Below are 10,846 nucleotides of genomic sequence, written 5' to 3' on the forward strand. Positions count from 1 at the left end.
CTGAATGAATGCTTGAACAGTGCATATGTCTTTTGATATTGTTGTTTATGAATGTTAAATATGTTGGCTCTTGAAAGAATGATGAAAAAGGAGAAATGTTATTGATAATCTGAAAAATCATAAAATTGATTCTTGAAGCAAGAAAAAGCAGTGAATACAAAAGCTTGCGAAAAACAAAAGAAAAAAGAAAAATGGAGAAAAAAAAAGAAAGAGCAAGCAGAAAAAGCCAAAAGCTCTTTAAACGTTTATGAATGTTAAATATGTTGGCTCTTGAAAGAATGATGAAAAAGGAGAAATGTTATTGATAATCTGAAAAATCATAAAATTGATTCTTGAAGCAAGAAAAAGCAGTGAATACAAAAGCTTGCGAAAAACAAAAGAAAAAAGAAAAATGGCGAAAAAAAAAGAAAGAGCAAGCAGAAAAAGCCAAAAGCTCTTTAAACCAAAAGGCAAGAGCAAAAAGCTAATAGCCCTTAAAACCAAAAGGCAAGGGTAATAAAAAGGATCCAAGGCTTTGAGCATCAGTGGATAGGAGGGCCTAAAGGAATAAAATCCTGGCCTAAGCAGCTAAACCAAAGCTGTCCCTAACCATGTGCTTGTGGCGTGAAGGTGTCAAGTGAAAACTTGAGACTGAGCGGTTAAAGTCAAGGTCCAAAGCAAAAAAAAAAAAGAGTGTGCTTAAGAACCCTGGACACCTCTAATTGGGGACTTTAGCAAAGTTGAGTCACAATTTGAAAAGGTTCACCCAGTTATGTGTCTGTGGCATGTATGTATCCAGTGGTAATACTGGAAAACAGAGTGCTTAGGGCCACGGCCAAGACTCATAAAGTAGCTGTGTTCAAGAATCAACATACTGAACTAGGAGAATCAATAACACTATCTAAATTCTAAGTTTCTATAGATGCCAATCATTCTGAACTTCAAAGGATAAAGTGAGATGCAAAAACTATTCAAGAGGCAAAAAGCTACTAGTCTCGCTCATCTGATTGGAGCTAAGTTTCATTGATATTTTGGAATTCATAGTATATTCTCTTCTTTTTATCCTATTTGATTTTCAGTTGCTTGGGGACAAGCAACAATTTAAGTTTGGTGTTGTGACGAGCGGATAATTTATACGCTTTTTGGCATTGTTTTTACATAGTTTTTAGCATGATTTAGTTAGTTTTTAATATATTTTTATTAGTTTTTAAATAAAAATCACATTTCTGGACTCTACTATGAGTTTGTGTGTTTTTCTGTAATTTCAGGTATTTTCTGGCTGAAATTGAGGGACTTGAGCAAAAATCTGATTCAGAGGCTGAAGAAGGACTGCAGATGCTATTGGATTCTGACCTCCCTGCACTCAAAGTGGATTTTCTGGAGCTACAAGAGTCCAAATGGCGCGCTCTTAATTGAGTTGGAAAGTAGACATCCAAGGCTTTCCAGCAATATATAATAGTCCATGCTTTGCCGGAGTTTAGATGACGCAAACTGGCGTTCAACGCCAGCTTTCTGCCCTATTCTGGAGTTAAACGCCAGAAACAGGTTGCAAAGCAGAGTTAAACGCTAGAAATAGGTTACAAAATGGAGTTTAACTCCAAAGAAGACCTCTATACGTGAAAGCTTCAATGCTCAGCCGAAGCACACACCAAGTGGGCCCGGAAGTGGATCTCTGCATCATTTACTCATTCTGTAAACCCTAGTAATTAGTTTAGTATAAATAGGACTTTTTACTATTGTATTTATATCTTTGATCAGTCTTATGCTATCTTAGACCTTTATGGAGGCTGGCCATTCGGCCATGTCTGGACCTTCATCACTTATGTATTTTCAACGGTAGAGTTTCTACACACCATAGATTAAGGTGTGGAGCTCTGCTGTTCCTCATGAATTAATGCAAAGTACTATTGTTTTTCTATTCAATTCAAGCCTATTTCTTCTCTAAGATATTCATTCACACACAAGAACATGATGCATGTGATGATTATGTGACACTTATCATCATTCTCACTTATGAACGCGTGCCTGACAAACACTTCCATTCTACATGTAAACAAGCTTGAATGTGTATCTCTTAGCCTCCTGATCTACGATTAGAGTCTTCGTGGTATAGGCTAGAATTATTGGCGGCCATTCTTGAGATCCGAAAAGTCTAAACCTTGTCTGTGGTATTCTGAGTAGGATCTGGGAAGGGATGGCTGTGACGAGCTTCAAACTCGCGAGTGCTGGGCGTAGTGACAGACGCAAAAGGATTACTGAATCCTATTCCAATATGATCGAGAACCGACAAATGATTAGCCGTGCGGTGACAGCACATTTTGGACCATTTTCACTGAGACGACGGGAAGTAGCCATTGACAACGGTGATGCCCTACATAAAGCTTGCCATGGAAAGGAATATGAAGGATTGGATGAAGACAGTAGGAAAGCAGAGGTTCAGAAGGAACAAAAGCATCTCCATACGCTTATCTGAAATTCTCACCAATAAATTACATAAGTATCTCTATCTTTATTTTACGTTTTAATTATATTTTAATTATTAAAACTCTATAACCATTTGAATCCGCCTGACTGAGATTTACAAGGTGACCATAGCTTGCTTCAAGCCGACAATCTCCGTGGGATCAACCCTTACTCACGTAAGGTTTATTAGTTGGACGACCCAGTGCACTTGCTGGTTAGTTGTGCGAAGTTGTGACAAAGAACTAAGAGTATGAACGTGCGTATTAAGTTTTCAGCGCCGTTACCAAGGAATGAACGATCATGATTTTGCATACCATGATGCTAACACTGTTGTTTCCTTTGTTAAAAACCATATTATTTGTCGCTTTGGATCACCACGAGCAATCGTGAGCGATCAAGGCACCCATTTTTGTAACAGGAGACTAACAGGATTACTGAATAAGCATCGGATAATTCATAAAGTAGCAACAGCCTACCACCCTCAGACTAATGGACAAGCCGAGGTGTCAAACAGAGAGATAAAGGGTATATTGTAGAAGATAGTCAAACCTCATAGAAGAGACTGGAGCACCAGGCTACAAGATGCACTCGGAGCATACAGAACAGCATACAAGATACCCATTGGGATGAGCCCCTTCTGCATAGTTTATAGAAAAGCCTGTCACCTCCCAGTTGAAGTAGAGCACAAAGCCTTTTTGGCAGTAAAGGAGTGCAACATGGGATTTGAGAAAGCCGGAGCTGAAAGGAAGTTGCAACTGTAAGAATTGGAAAGCCTTCGCCTAGAAGCTTATGAGAACTCGAGGCTGTACAAGGAAAAGATGAAGGCTATGCATGATAAGCACATCAAGAGGAGAGAGTTCCAACCTGGGGACTTAGTCCTCCTTTACAACTCTAGACTGAGGCTCATGCCAGGCAAGTTGAGATCAAAATGGGAAGGTCCATATAGAGTAGAGAAGGCTGAGCCATACGGAGTTTTTCACTTGAGTCATCCTTCAAGATCTGAATTCATCAAAGTTAATGGACATTGCTTAAAGCTATATCATGGTGAGAAGGTGACGAAAAACAAGGAGTTAGAAATCTTCCTCTTGGAGGATCCACCAACAGTAGAAGACTGAGCTAGTGGAGCGTCAAACTTAAGGACGTTAAAGCGAAGTGCTGGGTGGGAGACAACCCACCATGGTATGATCGTTTCTTTCTTTTATTTCTTTATTTCCTTTCTCAATAACTCTTCTTAGTACTAGTGCCTATAGTTTACATCTTCATTTGCATATTGCATATTAAAAAAAAAGGGGGGGAGGGGGGGGAAAGGGTGAATGGCCGAAAGTTGTGCTGAAGTGGTTCTGGACTAGTGCTAGGCGCACAAGCCTTACCACGCAAATCCGTGCCCCACGCGTCCGCGTCATATTCCAATATTGGCCCCCACGCGATCGCGTCCATCATGCGACCGCGTCACCCTGGAATTTGGCAACAATGAGTTTTGAACAGAGAGTTGTGCGAGCGCAAGGCTGCCGTCGCGCCAGTAGCACCGAACGAGTCACGCGTCCGCGTGACCGACGCGACCGCGTCGATTCATATGAGCGCAATTCGCCCGAACGCGTACCCCATGCGTCCGCGTCGCCTGTGCCGCACAGCTTACCCTAATCTGCCAAAATATCTTATCTTTCTCTTCCCCAAATCCTACTTTTCTTTTCCTTTCTTATTTCTTTCTTTCCCCTTTCCTCATTCTTCCTTCTTTCTCACTTTCTACTTTTTCTCTCTCTCACCACCATTACCAAGGTTTTTTCTTTTCTTCTTTCCTCCTTACTTTTCTATTTTTCTTCTTATTTTCATGTTTTCTTCTTCTTTACTTTTTCTTTTTACTTTCATTATCCATGTTTTTTTTTTCTTTTTCTTTTAATTGGTGTTGGAATTTTATTTAGGTCATTATTTTCTATATTTTTCTTGTGAATTATTAAAAGAATTGTTTGACAATTATATATTAATTTTAAAAGGGTTGCTTGCATGTTCAATTTAATACATTCGATAACTTGTTCACCATGCATGCTATGTGTTTGTGAAAACGCCCGTTTGGCATTGTGCACTATTTTTAGATTTCTTTTAATCTACTACTCTAAATGCTTGCTTTTCACAAAACCCTTTTTTATATTTTATTAGTTAAATATAATTGTTATTACAAACAGATGGTTAGTATGGCAGACTTGGTTATCTAACTTAGACATTAAATGCTTGATCTATGCTACTCATGCCTTTGCCTGCATGCCAATAAACACCTTGCATTTAATTGTCATCATATGCACTTGCTATATTTCCGTTGATGAATTTTCACATGTAGTCATGACCATGTATTCACATCATTCATATTTTAATGTGCATTAATTACCACCTTTCTCGTTCTCTTCCTTGCTCCTAACCTTGACATTTTAACATTCTTTTTCTTTTCTTTCTTTTAGGATGGCCACCAAGAAAGGCAAGGAGAAAGCTACTCCCGAACCACCCGCAAGAAGAGGAACAAAAAGAGCATTAGTGGCTGAGCCATCTTCAACTGCAGTTAAGCCCTCAACAAAAAGAATCAAGAGGATTATAAAGGTTGATAAAAAAGAGAAAGCCTTCCCAGCAAAGGACACTGCGCGATTTACTAATCGCTACTGTGAGCAGATGTTCCCCTTTCTGGCAGAAAGGAGTTACAACAACGAATACCTTTTTATCCTCCCGACCTGTATTGCTGAATTTGTTGAGCCACAAATTAATCGAAGACAATGGGGTTTCCTACAGAGATAGCCACGGCAGGTTAACCTTTCCTGGGTAGTCAAGTTCTACTCTAACTTCCACCTGCCAACCCTGCAGTCCGTCTATGTCTGTCAGAAGCAAGTCCCCATTACAGAAGAGGCCATTCAGCAAGCTTTAGATCTTTCCCCTGCTCCAAAAGGACTGGACGCATTTCAAGAGGCCACACTCAAGTGCCAAAGGTACCAATTTGATTGGGACACCGTTCTTAGAGTTATCGCACTACCTGGTAGCAGATGGATTTATGGATACCATCGTTCCCGTCCCAAGGGAATATCGGCTTCCACACTTACCTTGGAGGCTCGAGTATGGGCACAGATCATGTCCCATTATGTCTTTCCGAGAACCCACGAGTCCTCCTTCACTACAGACATGGCTGTTTTACTATGGTGCATCCTTACAGACCAGTCTCTGAACCTACCAAGACACATCCGGAATGCCATGGGACACGTACAGATTGCGGGCAACTTACCTTTTCCCGCCTTGGTTTCAGATCTCGTCTCAGCAGCCGAAGTCTCCTACAGAGCTGGAGACACCAAAGCCATGCTCCCACGGGATGATCAGTACGTCCCTAACGGGAAATATATTAGACTTCCAGCAGCCACTACAAGCCAGCCTACTGAACCGGTTGACGACATTCCTCCTTCAACACCACAAGCGCCTACAACAAACCAACTGCTCCATCAGATACTTGAGGGTTGGATCGGCAGGAACACAAAGCAAAACTAAGAGAGCGCCGTAACAAGCGCCGTTTCACATACCTCAAGGAGCTACTTTTGGGAAAATACAAAGACCCAGACACCCCGGACTCCACTTTCTTTACCAGCACATAGAGCCATGACGGTCCCGACTGTGGAGATACTGCTACCAGCCCACCTTTGTTCCTGACAGATGGCACCGAGGACGGTGCAAAGCCTTAAGTGTGGGGAGGTCGGTCAGTACCTGACTTCCGGAGGTAATTTCTCTTCCCTAACACTAATAAAATAGGATATTTAGTTAGTTTTCTTTTGTAGAATAGGATAAATTGCATAGTAAGAGGTTAGTTGCATGCATGTTCTACTTGATTGAAAAGATAATAAGTTTCTTCTAAGACCCTATTTTTTTTAGAACAAAATTTCACTAATTTTAATCAAAACTTTTATGTTAAATTTGCTTGAAGTTGTATTTGGAACATGGTTTTTGAGCTAAAGAACACACAATCTGTGAGACTTTGAACCTAAATACATGGTTACATTATTTAACCATAATTGTTTTATTCTTGTGTGTTTACTTCTCTATAATTGTAATCTATATTTTGTTTCATCCTATATGTCCAATGTTTAATATATTTATATGCTTGCATATGATTGAGGCCATTATTTTTTTAGCTCACTTATCCCAAATAAGCCTACCCTTTTAATTACCTTTGTTAGCCACTTTGAGCCTTTAAATCCCATTTGTTCTGTATTTTACCACATCTCTAGCCTTAAGCGGAAAAACAATTATATATCCCAATTGAATCTTTGGTTAGCTTGAGGTAGAATTGTGTGTTAATTGAGTATGGGAAGATTGTGGGAACAAAAGATAATAAGGGAATGTGTCATGATAATATAATGGGAATTTGGGTACCTACTCATGTGAAACTATAAAATAAAATTGAAATTCTATGTGCATTGATAAACTATGTTTATTTTTATGTTAAAAAAAAACTAAAAATATTCAATAATAAAATAAGGGGACAAAATTACCCCAATGTTAAGTTAAATTTCAAGGATCAATGCATATATGATAAAATTAAAATAAAAAGTTGATACATGAGTATGGAATGTGAGAAGGAAATTTTGGGTAGCTAGGTATGAAATTTAAGTTATATAAAATGTATATATGTGTGTTAGGTGAAAGCTTGGGTTAATTAAAGATTCAATTTATAAGCTTACTTAGCCATATATGTACCCTTACCCTTACCTTGGCCCCATTACAACCTTGAAAAGACCTCATGATATTTGCATTGGTATATTAAATGTTGTTGATTGGTTAGGAGAAGAACAAAAATTAGAAAGCATGATTAGAGAAGGATAGAGTGATTACCCTATACACTAGAGAGACTAGAGTGTACATACATCATCAGTGAGGGTCCAATGCTTAAATTCTATGTTCCCTGCTTTCATGAGCTACCTTCTTGCATTTTTATCTGTTGTTACTGTATAAGAATTGAATTAGTGGAATTTGATTTGTGATTGTCTTGAAGAGCTTATTTACTTTTGACCAAGTGGACAAGAATCATATAGTTGCATTCACATATATAGGTTGCATTGCATTGCATGAGTTTTTCATGTTCCTACTCATTTATTTTATCTCCTTCAACTAAGCATGAGGACATGCTAATGTCTAAGTGTGGGGAGGTTGATAAACCATTATTTTATGGTTTATATTGTGTTTAATTGTGTGGTTTTATCGAATATTTACCCACTTATTCATTAATTTAGCATGTATTTACAATTCCTTTCCAAAATTACTCCATGGTTGAAAACTGCTTCCTAGAGACTTTTAATTATGTATTTTAATTCTCCTTTATTCCATTCGATGCCGTGATCTGTGTGTTAAGTGTTTCAAGCTTTATAGGGCATGAATGACTTGGAGATTGGAAAGGAGGCTTGCAAAAACGGAAGGAACACAAGAAATGGAGAAGATGACCAGCGAGAAGTGACGCAGGCGCATGGCTCACGCGACCGCGCGCAATAGAGGAAATTGTAGTGACGCACTCGCATGCCTGACGCGAACGCATGGATTGGAAACTGCACAAGTGATGCGAATGCGTGGATGACGCGCACGCGTGGCAAGGCAAAACGCTGGATGACGCGAACGCCTAGATGACGCGATCACGTGACGTGCGCGATCTGCAGAATCTGCAGAATTCGCTGGGGGCGATTTTGGGCCCTGTTTTGACCCAGTTTTTGGCCCAGAAAAGCATATTAGAGCCAGGGAACATGCAGAGACCAAGAACAACATTTCATTCTGCATAATTTTAGTTTTAGATCTGATTTTACTCCTCCTCTAGGTTTTCTCTCCACACATTCATAGTTCTTAGGATTTTGTTTTTATTGCTTTTGGATTGGGATATTGAGAAGAGTTATTACCTCCACCAAGACTTCATCATTTTAGTTTGTTTTTCCTTACTTGTCACTTACTCTTTCATATCCTTACTCTGTTCAGAATTACTATTGGATTATTTTTAGAATTTATTAATACAAGAACTATTTTTATTTTCAATTGACCTTTTGGATTATTATTTATCATGTCTCTCTTTATTTCTCTTTCTTATTTTGTGAAATTTACATTCATAATGAGCGAGTAGTTCCGTAACTTGATTGGGAGATGATTGAAGGGAGAACCTTGAGTTAGAACGCTCAAGAGAAAAATTGTAATTAGGTTTATTGTTGGGTCGCCCTCTAGTCACTGACACTAGTCCTTCCCAAGGGAGAGGATTAGGACTTGTGAATAGAAATTGCCTTCCAACTCGCTTGACTTTCCTCTACCTAGTAAAGGATAACTAAGCAGAACAACCTTCAATTATCACTTTTATCTTGAGAGAACTCCATCAAGGATAGGGCTTCCAACTAATCTACTCTCGGTCAAGGTTTTTATTTAAATGACATAAATTCTCTGATTTAATTTCCTGTCTATCAAACTCAAACCCTTTTGGAAAACATCTGATTAATAAAATAGCACACCTTTTTGCAACTCATTGGGAGACGACCTGGGATTCATACTCCCAGTATTTAATTCTAATTTTGTGACAACCCTTCTAAATTGATAAGCGAATTTTTGGTTGGTTAAGAGCTATACTTGCAACGCATCTCTTATAATAATTTCTTAACTCGCCAATTTTCGCCACGTCATACACGTTTGGAGGCTGGCCTCACGGCCATGCCTAGACCTTTCACTCATGTATTTTCTACGATGGAGTTTCTACACCCCTTAGATTAAGGTATGGAGCTCTGCTGTTCTTCATGAATTAATGCAAGTACTATTGTTTTTCCTTCAATTCACGCCTACTTTTGCTCCAAGATATACTCTTGTTCTTAATTCAGTTAAGTCAGAATGAAGGGGTGACCCGTGACAATCACCCAATCTTTGTTACTCGCTTAGCCAAGATCCGCGTGCCTGACAACCACAAGCGGTCTACATGATGTTCAACGTAGTCATTGGACGATAGCCGGAGTATATTCTCTTGGGTCCCTAATCAACGATTCACATCGTCTCTCCTGACAACAGAGCATCTGAATCTGATATTAGAACTTTCGTGGTATAGGCTAGAACCATTGGCAGCATTTCTGAGATCCGGAAAGTCTAAACCTTGTCTGTGGTATTTTGAGTAGGATCTGGGAAGGGATGACTGTGACGAGCTTCAAACTTACGAATGTTGGGCACAGTGACAATGTGCAAAAGGACAATGGTCCTATTCCGACGCTAGCGGGAACCGACAGATGATTAGCCGTGCGGTGACAGCGCATATAGATTTGTTTTCATCCGAGAGGATCATACAGCTTGCCATGGAAGGAGGTAACGCATGGTTGGAAGAAAGCAATAGGAAAGCAGAGGTTTAGAAGTAACAAAGCATCTCCATACGCTTATCTGAAATTCCCACCAATGAATTACATAAGTAACTTTATCTTATTTTATATTTTATTTATATTTCAATTATCAAAACCTCATAACCATTAGAATCCGCCTGACTGAGATTTACAAGGATGACCATAGCTTGCTTCAAGCTGACAATCTCCGTGGGATCGACCCTTACTCATGTAAGGTTTATTACTTGGATGAATTAGTACACTTGCTGGTCAGTTATGCGGAGTTGTGAAGAAGTGTTGGGATTACGTTCTCGCGTACCAGTAAGCCACACGGGGGCTAGGTCTGCCTAACAGGGATGTGTGACTTCAGTTTGGGAGTATGAGGCAGCACTTCTTTTGATGACATTTCGGGTTAGCATAGATATAGAATAGTCTTTCACTTTTATTAGTACACGAGAGAGATTAGGTGAGTTCACAGATGCTAGGCTAGCTTGGTAGCCCGTGTAGAGACTTTTTATATAGGCTAGACCCTGGATTGTCGTATGTTTATATATGTACATATTTATTATATATGGTGTAGACTAACTGAATCCGTAAATATGTTACTGATGATATGAGTTGGTAATATTTTGATAGATTTATTTACATTTTTGTTGTTAGTTACTATAGTATGGCTTGCTGTGTATATTCAATAAATGTTTTCAAAAAAAAAATTACACCTTAAAATAACCATGTTTTAACAGCGAATCATGTTCATATATTAAGTAATAGTTAATAATTAGCAAGGTGAGTTAGTGAGACTTAGCTTCTAATGTGATAATTACATACTAGGAGTTAGGTCATTACCCATTCAATCACGGAACGTTATTTCAGCAAAAATAACTAATTTTTACATTGATCGCATGAATAGTCAATCAAAAGAATGAATGTGATTAAACAACTATGTAAATGTTTTACACTATCAATGTATCAAAATTAAAATCATATATAAAATATAAGGTATTTTTAGATAAATGATAATAATATTTTAATATTCCTTTCATTTTAAATATGGATGATATATTTTA

The sequence above is a fragment of the Arachis ipaensis genome, chromosome B07 (genome assembly GCF_000816755.2).
Source record: "Arachis ipaensis cultivar K30076 chromosome B07, Araip1.1, whole genome shotgun sequence".
Lineage (NCBI taxonomy): Eukaryota > Viridiplantae > Streptophyta > Magnoliopsida > Fabales > Fabaceae > Arachis > Arachis ipaensis.